Source organism: Otolemur garnettii, unplaced genomic scaffold (assembly GCF_000181295.1).
Source record: "Otolemur garnettii isolate 467f Iridium unplaced genomic scaffold, OtoGar3 scaffold00071, whole genome shotgun sequence".
Taxonomy (NCBI): Eukaryota; Metazoa; Chordata; class Mammalia; order Primates; family Galagidae; genus Otolemur; species Otolemur garnettii.
The window spans coordinates 1474789-1485915 of NW_003852466.1; the positions used below are offsets into that span (position 1 = coordinate 1474789).

General features: G+C 44.7%; 1 pseudogene; it reads left to right on the forward strand.

Annotated features, from left to right (window-relative positions):
- The first annotated feature begins 610 nt into the window (after positions 1 to 610).
- LOC100948110 lies at positions 611 to 1152 on the forward strand (annotated as a pseudogene).
- The last annotated feature ends 9975 nt before the right edge of the window (positions 1153 to 11127 follow it).

The following is an 11127-nucleotide window of genomic DNA, read 5'->3' on the forward strand; positions in this document are numbered from 1 at the left end:
GCAACCTCCAACTCTCCAACTCCTGGGCTCAAGCGAGTCTCCCGCCTCAGCCTCCCAAGTAGCTGGGACTACAGGTGCCCGCCACAACGCCTGGCCACTTTTTGGTTGCAGCCATCATTGTTGTTTGGCGGGCCGGGCTGGGGATTCGAACCCACCACCTCAGGTGTATGTGGCTGGCGCCTTAGCTGCTTGAGCCACAGGCGCGGAGCCTATATATTAGTTTTTACCTAGTTTTTTATTTTTATTGTTTTGAGACTGTGGGAGCCAAACTAATTAACTCAAGTCGCAAGTCAAACTACCTCCTTTTTTTTCCCTGCTGTTTATTTAGGACAATGAGCCGCCACACCAGGACTACCCCTTTTGCATTCATCACCCACCTGCGACCCCTGCCCCTTTCACATTCATCACTCTATATTCGCCCCACCTGCAACCCCTGCCCCTTTTTGCTCTCATCACTCTATTCTGCGCTCACCCCGCTCGCCCCCTTAGCCTTTCTTCTCATTCGCTCACCTGAGACAAAGAAGACTCTCCCTAAGCCAATCAACCCTGAAAAGACCACCTTATACCTGTCGGTTTAAGAGAGATATGGTCGCAGACGGCAGACGCCCTTTTCACAAGATGGCGCTGAAGAAGAAGGAAGCTCCTGCCCAAGCCAAAGGGAAGGCAGCGAAGGCCGGTAAAGCAGCGAAGGCCAAGAAGGCAGCGCTAAAAGGCAGCCACAGCCACAAAAACAAGAAGATCCATCTATCACCCACCTTCCAGCCTCCGAAGACACTGGAGCTCCGCAGGCAGCCCGAGTATCCTCTAAAGAGCGCTCCTGGGAGAAATAAGCTTGACCACTATGCCGTCATCAAGTTACCGCTGACCACTGAGTCCACCTTGAAGAAGACAGAAGAGAGCAACACACTGGTGTTCCTTGTGGATATCAAAGCCAACAAGCAACGCATCAAACAGGCAGTGAAGAAGCTCTATGACGTTGACGTGGCCCAGGTCAACACCCTGATCGGGCCTGATGGCGAGAAGAAGGCGTACGTTCGACTGGCTCCTGATAACGATGCCTTGGACATTGCCAACAAAATTGGGATCATCTAAACCAAGTCCAGCTGTAGAAGAGAGAATTTTATAGTTCCTGGTTTCACTGCAATAAATTAATAGAAAGCTGAAAAAAAAAAAAAAAAGAGAGATATGGTCTATCCACCAATAAGGGAATTAGGTGGGACGGTCTCGGGGAGGGAAGAGGGAAAGGTATAAAGGCATTGTTTGAGCAGTCTGTAAGGGCTGTTCCCGCATTTTCTCAAAAGGGCGGCCCAGGCTCTGAGCTTGATGCACAAATAAAAATTCCTTGTGCCTTTGCAGCGATGTACGGACTCTCAGAGTGGTGCTTGAATTGAATCTGGGGGTTAACAAGACAAAGTCTCACTTTGTCATCCCTGGTAGAGGGCTGTGGCATCACAGCCCATAGCAACCTCAAACTCCCGGGCTTAAGCTATTCTCTTGCCTCAGCCTCCTGAGTAGCTAAGATGACAAGCACCCGCTACAACACCCACCTATTTTTAGAGACGGGTCTAGCTCTGGTTCAGGCTGGTCTCAAACCTGTGAGGCAATCCACCCAGCTTGGCCTCCTCGGGGCTGAGATTACAGGCATGAGCCACTGTGCCTGGCCTGCTTTTACCTACTTTTGAATTTATATAAATGGATACAAATGTCTTTTGTCTCTGGCTTTTTTTGTTAGGCGTAATGCTTTTGAGATTCATCTGTGTTGCTGCATGTGTCTATAGCATGTTTTTGACACAGAGTAGTATTCCCTTGTATGAACGTACCACAGTGTGCTTATCCATTTTCCTGTTACTGGCCGCATGGGCTGTTTGAGGTGTGGGGCTATTATGAATAAGATGCTATTATGAAAAGACCTATATAAGGCCTTTTGTCAACATAAGTTTTTATTTACTTGGGGTCAGTATATAGACATGGAATTATTGGGTCATAGGGTAGTTAAACATTTAGTTATATAAGAAATTATCAGACTGCATTCTATCAACAATGTGTAAGAATTTGTTATTTTCTATCAACTGAAGTTTAGCCTTTTTGATGGATACATATGTAGTTTCTCATTGTGGGTTAAATGAGCATTTCTTTGACTAATGATACTGAGCATTTTTTCATGGGTTATTGCCCATTTATCCATCTTTTGGGAAATTTCTCTTCAAATATTTTGCCTATGTTTGCTTTCTTTCTTTCTTTCTTTCTTTCTTTCTTTTTTTTTTAGAAAGGATCTTACTGTGTTGACTTTGGTACAGTGCCATGGTGTTAACAGCTCACAGCAACCTTCAACTCTTGGCTTAAGTGACTCTCTTGCCTCAGCCTCCCAAGTAGCTGGGACCACAGGTGCCTGCCACAATACCTGGCTGTTTTCTTTTCTTTTTTTTTTTTTTCTTGCAGTTTTTGGCTGGGACTGTGTTTGAACCCGCCACCTCTGGTATATGGGGCCAGCACCCTATTTCTTTGAGCCACAGGTGCCGCCCAACCCAGCTATTTTCTTTTTTTTCTTTTTTTTGAGATGGAGCCTCAAGCTATCCACCTGGCTAGAGTGCCATGGCATCATGCTCACAGCAACCTCCAACTCCTGGGCTCAAGCGAGTCTCCTGCCTCAGCCTCCCAAGTAGCTGGGACTACAGGTGCTCACCACAACGCCTGGCCACTTTTTTGGTTGCAGCCATCATTGTTGTTTGGCGGGCCCGGGCTGGGGATTCGAACCCACCACCTTAGGTTATGTGGCTGGCACCTTAGCCGCTTGAGCCACAGGCGCCGAGCCCCAGCTATTTTCTTATTGCAGTTGTCATTGTTTTTTAGCTAGCCCTGGCCAGGTTCGAACCCACATATGGCTGGTATCATAACCACTGTGCAATGGGCACTGAGCCTATTTTGCCTATAGGCTCGGTACCTATAGCACTGTGATTACAGCACCAGCCATACATACCAAGGCTGGTGGGTTCAAACCCAGCCCAGGCCAGCTAAACGACAATGACAACTGTAACCAAAAAAATAGCCAGGTATCATGGCAGGCACCTGTAATCTCAGCTACTTGGGAGGCTGAGGCAAGAGAATCACTTGAGCCCAAGAGTTTGAGGTTGCTGTGAGCTGTGACGCCATAGCACTCTACTGAGGGCAACAAGTGAGACTCTGTCTCAAAAAACAAACAAATTTAATTTAAAAATTCAGTTATTGGGTCTTACTTCAGACCTACAAAATCAGAAACTCTGTGGGTAAGTCCAGTAATCTGTATTTTGAACAAGCCATCTGATTCTGATATAACACCAAAGTCTGAGAACTGCTGTTCTAGGGAGGAGAATGGAGTGGGGAAGGAAAGAAAGAGGATAGACGGGAGAGAGGGGAAATGGGAAGATGTTAAAACTGGACTTTATGGAGGAACAACATGAGGAATTAGGGCTAGGTGCAGTGGCTCATGTCTGTAATCCCAGCACTCTGGGAGCCCAAGGTGAGAAGATTACTTGAGCTTAGGAGTTTGAGACCAGCCTGAGCAAGCGCGAGACTCTGTCTCTACTAAAAACAGAAAAACTAGCCGGGCATAGTGTCAGGCACCTGCTACTCAGGAGGCTGAGGCCAGAGTATCTCTTGAGCCCAAGAAATTAAGGTTTCTGTGAGCTGTGACACCTCGGCATAAATATATATTTATATATATGGAATTCTCAGTTGTAGACTTAAAATCCTAAGTGGTAGATTGGGAGAAGAAGCCATGAAAACAGAAACCCCCAAAAAAGCGAAGGACAGTTTGAAAAGGGCTTTGAATTCCATGATTCCCCAGAGCCAGTTCTATCAGTGAGTGTTGAGTGCACTGGAGCAGAGAGCCCCACCTCAGCTCAGTCGTGGACTCTAATAATGCAATAATGAGATGAGTCCAGCAAGGTCTGGAGTAGTCTCAAGGAAACACTATAAATGGATTACTCTTTTATAGGACTGAGGCCTAACGACTATGTCATAGCCTGTTTAAAAGTTCTCAGAGTTACACGTTTTCCACTTGACCTATGGGGTCTAATTGTCCTAATATGCTAAGTGTATTGTTATCTTTACGTTATGAAAGAAATCAGGGCTTGGCATCCATAGCTTAGTGAATAGGGCACCAGCCACATACCAGAGGTGGTGGTTCGAGCCTGGCCCGGGCCTGCTAAACAACAATGACAATTGCAACCAAAAGATAGCCAGGTGTCATGCTAGGCGCCTGTAGTCCCAGCTACTCGGGAGGCTGAGGCAAGAGAATTGCTTAAGCCCAAGAGTTTGAGGTTGCTGTGAGCTGTGATGCCACAGCACTCTACCAAGGGTGACAGAGTGAGACTCTGTCTCAAAAAAAAAAAAAAAGAAATCAGAATATTTTATCTCAGCATATATTTCTTGGACATATTTTGAATTGGCCACCACAGGTCCAACAGACAGAAGCAAAGGCAGCAAAGCTGTCTTTTGTGGAAAGAAATTTGCATCTGCAGAGAATTCCCACTGATGCAACCAGCTCTTTCCTTTTCTTTAAGAAACCGAGGCAAAATTAAAATAGGCAGAGAGTTTATCTGTGCTAAGGTTGAGGACTGCAGTTGGGGAACCTGCAGTTCCAGGTTACTGTGAACAGTGCTCTGAAGGACACAGGAGAGGAGGGATCTTTAAAAGAAAAAGGGTGAATCGGGACAGGGATTGTAAATGTCGTTTGTCAGGAATTCTCATTGCTTTACAAAAATGACATTGATTAGTCATTGGCTATCATTGTTGAATTATAGGATATGAATTATGGGGTCTTGCATATAGCATTCTTAGGGTAATTTATAGCTACTAGTGGCACCAGCCAGTCTAGAGCCTACATAATAAGCAGCTTGGAAATGATGAGTTAGCTCCAGGGGATAGCAGGGTGGGACGTGACTGCTGTGTCATTCCAATCCTTCTCTGCGCTTGATAATTTAAAGGGGGCTCCATTCCTCAGGTAAAAAGTTTATTTTTGGTGGTGCCCTTAGTTCAATGGGTAGGGTGCTGGCCACATACACCGAGGCTGGTGAGTTTGAACCCAGCCTGGACCAGCTAAAACAACAATGACAACTCCACCAAAAAAAACCTAGCCAGGTGTTGTGGTGGGCACCTGTAGTCCCAGCTATTTGGGAGGCTGAGGCAAGAGAATCTCTTAAGCCCAAGAGTTTGAGGTTGCTATGAGCTGTGATGCTACAGCACTCTACTGAGGGTGACTTAGTGAGACTCTGTCTCAAAAAAGAAAAAAAAAGTTTATTTTCTTTCTCAGGAGGTAATATGATAAAGTGGGTAAGTGACTGGGTTTTGAATCCAGACTGCGTAGATTTTAATCCTAACTCTTCCACTTGTCAAATGTGTGATTTTGTGCTACAGTTTCCTCATCTATAAGTGAGGATAGGCTCGGCGCCTGTGGCTCAAGTGGCTAAGGCACCAGCCACACACACCTGAGGTGGTGGGTTCAAATCCAGCCTAGGCCCACCAAGCAACAATGATGGCTGCAACCGAAAAAAAATAGCCAGGCATTGTGGCAGGTGCCTGTGGTCCAATCAACTTGGGAGGCGGAGGCAGGAGACTCACTTGAGCCCAGGAGTTGGAGGTTGCTGTGAGCTATGCCATGGCACTCTACCCAGGGGGACAGCTTGAGGCTCTGTCTCAAAAAAAAAAAAAAAAAAAAGTGAGGATAATAAGACCAGCATCTCAGAATTGTTATGAGGACTAAATGAGTTAACTGCATAAGGTAGCTTGAGCAGTACTTAACAAATGACAGTCCGGGGTGCTAATGGCATTAGCAGTATGATCCCAGGAACAGGACTCTAATGAATCAGCACTTGGGAAAAGAAAAAAAGTGTGAGTGTGCTTGGATAGAAGGAATGAAAGCTCTGTTTTCTGATGTGGCCAACCTTAAGGAAAAACAAACCCTAAGCGATAGCATGAATGCTGGGAGTCAGGAAAGAAATGAAGTCAAGCTGAATTTTCCAGTCTATAGCAAAGAGAAACTGGAGAGCTAGGAGGCAAGGTGGGCTGGGGAAATGACTGTGGCCCAAGAGTGGCTCCTTGACAGTGGGTTTTTTTTTTTTTTTTTTTTGACATCTGGAAGAGAAGTGGAAAATGTAATGAAACACACATCTAGTGTTTTCCTAGTCCAGAAATAGGAGAAAAATAGAAGATCTTTTAGAATGTGCCTCCCAAACATGTTGTAGCCCTATTTCTGCATGAGAAAATTGAGTAATAAATACTATTTGTTTTCCAATCACAGAAGCAATACAGGCACCCTTCATAACTGCTGGCTGAAGCTGTGGATGCAGTGCTGCAGACACAGAAGACCCAGTCTGAGGGACTTGAGCACCTGGGGATTTGGTCTTGAGGGGAGGTCCTAGTAAAACAGGATTCCACCTCTCAGGGCTGGACAAGGATTCCCCCACTCTTTAGGCCCAGGTGAGCTCAGAAATCAGACCATTTCCAGGCACAAATAGGCTGCCTTTTCCAGGCCACACCCTCTGGGTTCTAAAAAAGATGAGGAACAAAAGCAGCCTGAGACATTTTTGGTGGGAGGGCGGTTCCACCTTGAGAAGGGAAGACACACACGAATCCCTTCACTGAGACAAAAACTGCAAAGACCTAATAACCTTGCCCCAAGGGAAGGACTGTGTTCAGATGTTTTTCCACCTACCAAATCCTAGATTAAATGTAATTCTCCAGAAATATATACCCCTAGACGAAGGGCCCACGTGAGAGATTTCTGACTTGGGTCTTCTCCCTTGCCAGAGGCTCTGGTGCTTTTTCTTTCTTTCTTTCTTTTTTTTTAACTGCTTTTGTCTTCCTTTCTGTCTGTTAAAAATCCTGTCTTATGCATTGGTGCCCATAGATCAGTGGTTAGGGGGCCAGCCACATGTACCAGGGCTGGTGGTTTTGAATGAACCTGGCCTGGACCTGCTAAACAACAATGACAACAATAACAAAAAAATACCCAGGTGTTGTGGTAGGTGCCTGTAGTCCCAGCTACTGGGTGGCTGAGGCAAGAGAATCGCTTAAGCCCAAGAGGTTGCTGTAAGCTGTGACATCATGGCATTCTATCAGGGGTCAACATGAAACTCTGTCTCAAAAAAAAAAACCCTGTCTTACCACTGACCTGTGGTCCATGGGTTTATTCTTCGAATTCCCGAGATCAAGGACCTACTGAGGAAGAAATTTCAGTATCAATAGAACCAATCCCCCAGGGAGGGCTGACGGAAGGATAACTGAAGGGTGACTAAATACAGCCTTCACCCCTTATCTGTGGGGGGAATGTTGCAAGACCTCCAGTGAATGACTGAAACCTGGATAACACCAAATCTCCATATATTACGTTTTTTTCAATCTGATAACTGAACCAACTATCAAGTGACAAATGGAGTTGCGTCCACACTAATGCAGTGTTGTCTCCAGTGTAAAGACCTGGGGCAAAGGGATCATTGACCCTGAGGGGGAGGGACAGTGTATGATTTCATCACACTACTCACAATTGTCCAAAATTTAAAACTTATGAATTGTTTGTTTCTAGAATTTTCCATTTGATATTTTTGACTGGCAGTTGACATTGGGTAACTGAAACTACAGAAGGTGAAACCACAGATAAGGACAGACTGCTTATATTCCTCAGAAAATATGCAGAAGTATAAAGAAGAAAACAAAAGTCACTCAGAATCTCTCCAGTCAGAGATAACTACTATGAACACTTCCAGTATTTTTCTTTTTTTTTTTTTTGAAACAGAGTCTCAAGCTATCGCGCTGGGTAGAGTGCTGTAGCATCACAGCTCACAGCAACTTCAAACTCTTGTGCTTAAGCAATTCTCTTGCCTCAGCCTCTCAAGTAGCTGGGACTACAGGCCCCCACCACAACGCCTGGCTGTTTTTTGGTTGTAGTTGTCATTGTTGTTTGGCAGGCCCAGGCTGGATTCGAACCTGCCAGCTCTGGTGTATGTGGCTGGCGCCCTAGCCTCTGAGCTACAGGTGCTGAGCTGAACACTTCCTGTATTTTTTTTAGTACACTCAAAATACATGGAGATAATGTGAAATATATTATTTCCTAACTTTTCACAAATATATTGCAGTCACTTCCTAGGTAATTAACTAGAAATGAGATTCTTTGTTTTGAGACAGGAGCCTCAAGCTGTTCTCCTGGGTAGAGTGCTGTGGCATCTCAGCTCACAGCAACCTCCAACTCCTGGGCTCAAGTGAGTCTCCTACCTCCGCCTCCCAAGTAGTTGGGACCACAGGTGCCCACCACAGTGCTTGGCTATTTTTTGGTTGCAGCTGTCATTGTTGTTTGGTGGGCCCAGGCTGGATTCGAACCCACCACCTTGGGTGTACGTGGCTGGCACTTTAGCCACTTGAGCCACAGGTGCCAAGCCTAGAAATGAGATTTTTAAATGGCCACATAATAGTCTATTGAATAGATAATTAATAATTTACTTAACTATTGTTCTCTTGGTAGATACTAGATTATTGTTAGTTTTTTTAACAATTAAAAATAGAACTATTGGCTTGGTGCCTGTAGCTCAGTGGCTAGGGTGCCAGCCATATACACTGGAGCTGGTAGGTTTGTACCCAGCCCAGGTCTGCCAAACAACAATGACAACTACAACCAAAAAATAGTCAGGTGTTATGGGTGGCACCTGTAGTCCCAGCTACTTGGGAGGCTGAGGCAAAAGAATCACTTAAGCCCAAGGGTTTGAGGTTGCTGTGAGCTGTAATGGCACAGCATTTTACCTAGGGCGACATAGTGAGACTCTGTCTCAAAAAAAAGAAAAAAAAAGAAAAAAAGAAAATGGCATGTCATTTTCATTTACTTATTATGAAGTTGACATTTCTGTATTTTAAAGAATACAATGTTTATCTTATAATTACTGTTTTATTCAGAAATTCCTGCCTATTTTGTAATCTAATTTACCCTAACCTCTGATGAGCATTGTGCCCAGTGAAAGCATGCTTGGATTTATGAAGTACAAGGAGAGGAAAGATCTTTTTTTTTTTTTTTTTTAAGACAGAGCCTCAAGCTATCCCCCTGGGTAGAGTGCTATGGCTTCACAGCTCACAGCAACCTCCAACTCCTGGGCTCAAACAAGTCTCTTGCCTCCACCTCCCAAGTAGCTGGGACCACAGACGCCTGCCACAACGCCCGGCTATTTTTTGGTTGCAGGCGTCATTGTTGTTTGGCGGGTCCGGGCTGGATTCATACACCGCCTTAGGTGTATGTGGCTGGCGCCTTAACCACTTGAGCCACAGGTGCCAAGCTGAGAGGAAAGATCTTAAATGAGGGGTGACTGTAGCAATCACACTAATCTTTACCCATGCCAGGAAGATGAACCGTGCAGGTGACAGATAACACATGCCCTCTGACAATTGTATATAACCCAAGGAGGGGAAGTTGATACAAATTTGGGCATATACAGTTCCTATTCCTTTTTTTGCAACAGGACATAAGAATCACAACTTCAGAAACAATATTAATTTCATGGGGAAAATCATTTAAAAATCTAGTTTGCAAGAATTGCCTGAAAACATGTGAGGTATTATTTCTCCACTTACCTCAACATTAACTCCAGAGCTTGAATGGCTATGAAAGGGAACAGAAAAGGATCAGGCCCACATCACCAAACTAAGAAAACACAAGTAATACAATTGCCTCTCACTACTGTCCTATGCCTGCCCCCACTCACACCCACATCTGTTCACGTGGTTGTCCACTTCCTCCCTACTTCACCCATGCACTTTGGGGAAAGCTAACTTCTGCTTCCAGTTCTAGAGACAGCACTGGTCCAAATCCCAGGAAAGTGGCATTTCATTTGCCATTCTTTGATCCTAAGTGGTCATGTGACCTAAGAGGGCCAATTAAGGTGAATCTCTGGATTCTTGCTAGAAGACTGACCTACTTTAAGATGACCAGATGTCCTGTTTTTGGCGGGACAGTCCCAATTTTTAACAATTTGTCCCGGGTCCCTCAGTGTTTTAAAAAAGTCCCGATTTTTGGAAAGAATGCACAAATGGGTGGGAGAACAGTAAGGGAATATACGGTTTTTGGCTGCCATGTGGCTATTTCACCAGGATATGAGTTTTATATTATTTTTGTTAATTTTATAATGTTAAACTGTAATAATAACAAATAATTGTTGAGAAGCGATTATCGAGAACTGCTTATCAAAGTGCATTGTTGTCAGGCCCCACCCTACCCCGCCCCCGCCTTGCCCCCTGTCAATGGTGTGCCGCTTTACCAATGTTAAAATCTGGTCACCTTAACCTAGTTGTAGTTTCTGACCCCAAGGGAGAGAGTTCGTGGATGATCTAAGATCAGAGACCACCCACCATCAGCCTAAAAGGGAAGCCTTTAGGGCAGCCTCTCTAGCCTGTAGGATAGCCTACTGCTGAAGGCCTTAGGGAGAGATGGAGGGGAACTGAGTCTCTGATGAACTTGTTCAGCCACACATTATATCTTAGACTTCCGACGGTCTGAGCTAAAAATTCCTGTGAAAGTTAATTTTGTACATCAATCTGATTGGCCCTAAGATACAAATAGACAACTATTTTAAATTACACACAAACTTTATGGACACTCTGATAGTTAAACATTACTCTGGATGTGCCTATGTCAGTGTTTCCAAGAGAGATTAACGAATCAGAAGATTGGGCAAAACAGATTGCCCTTCCCAGTGGACACAGGCCTCACCTAATCTATCGGAGGCCTGGATGGAACAAAAAGGTAGAGGAAGAGAATTCTCTCTTTCTGCCTGCCTGTCTCTAAGCTGGGACATCAGTCTTCTGCCTTTCGGCTCTGGTTGTAGCTTGAACCCGGGGTTGTCCTGGTTCTCGGGCTCTAGACTTGGACTGGAATGTGTGTGTGTGTACAGAAGTGTCAAAAAAAAGTATACACATTTGGAGAAAGGAAAAAATTATGTTAGAAAGCCCAAGGGTTTGAGGTTGCTGTGAGCTGTGATGCCACGGCACTCTACCCAGGGGGACAGCTTGAGGCTCTGTCAAAAAAAAAAAAAAAAAAGAATTGTAATACCTGATATATACCAATAACAAAAGAGGAATACAAGTCACATTAAGCATCTCTTGTAATTGCGAAGT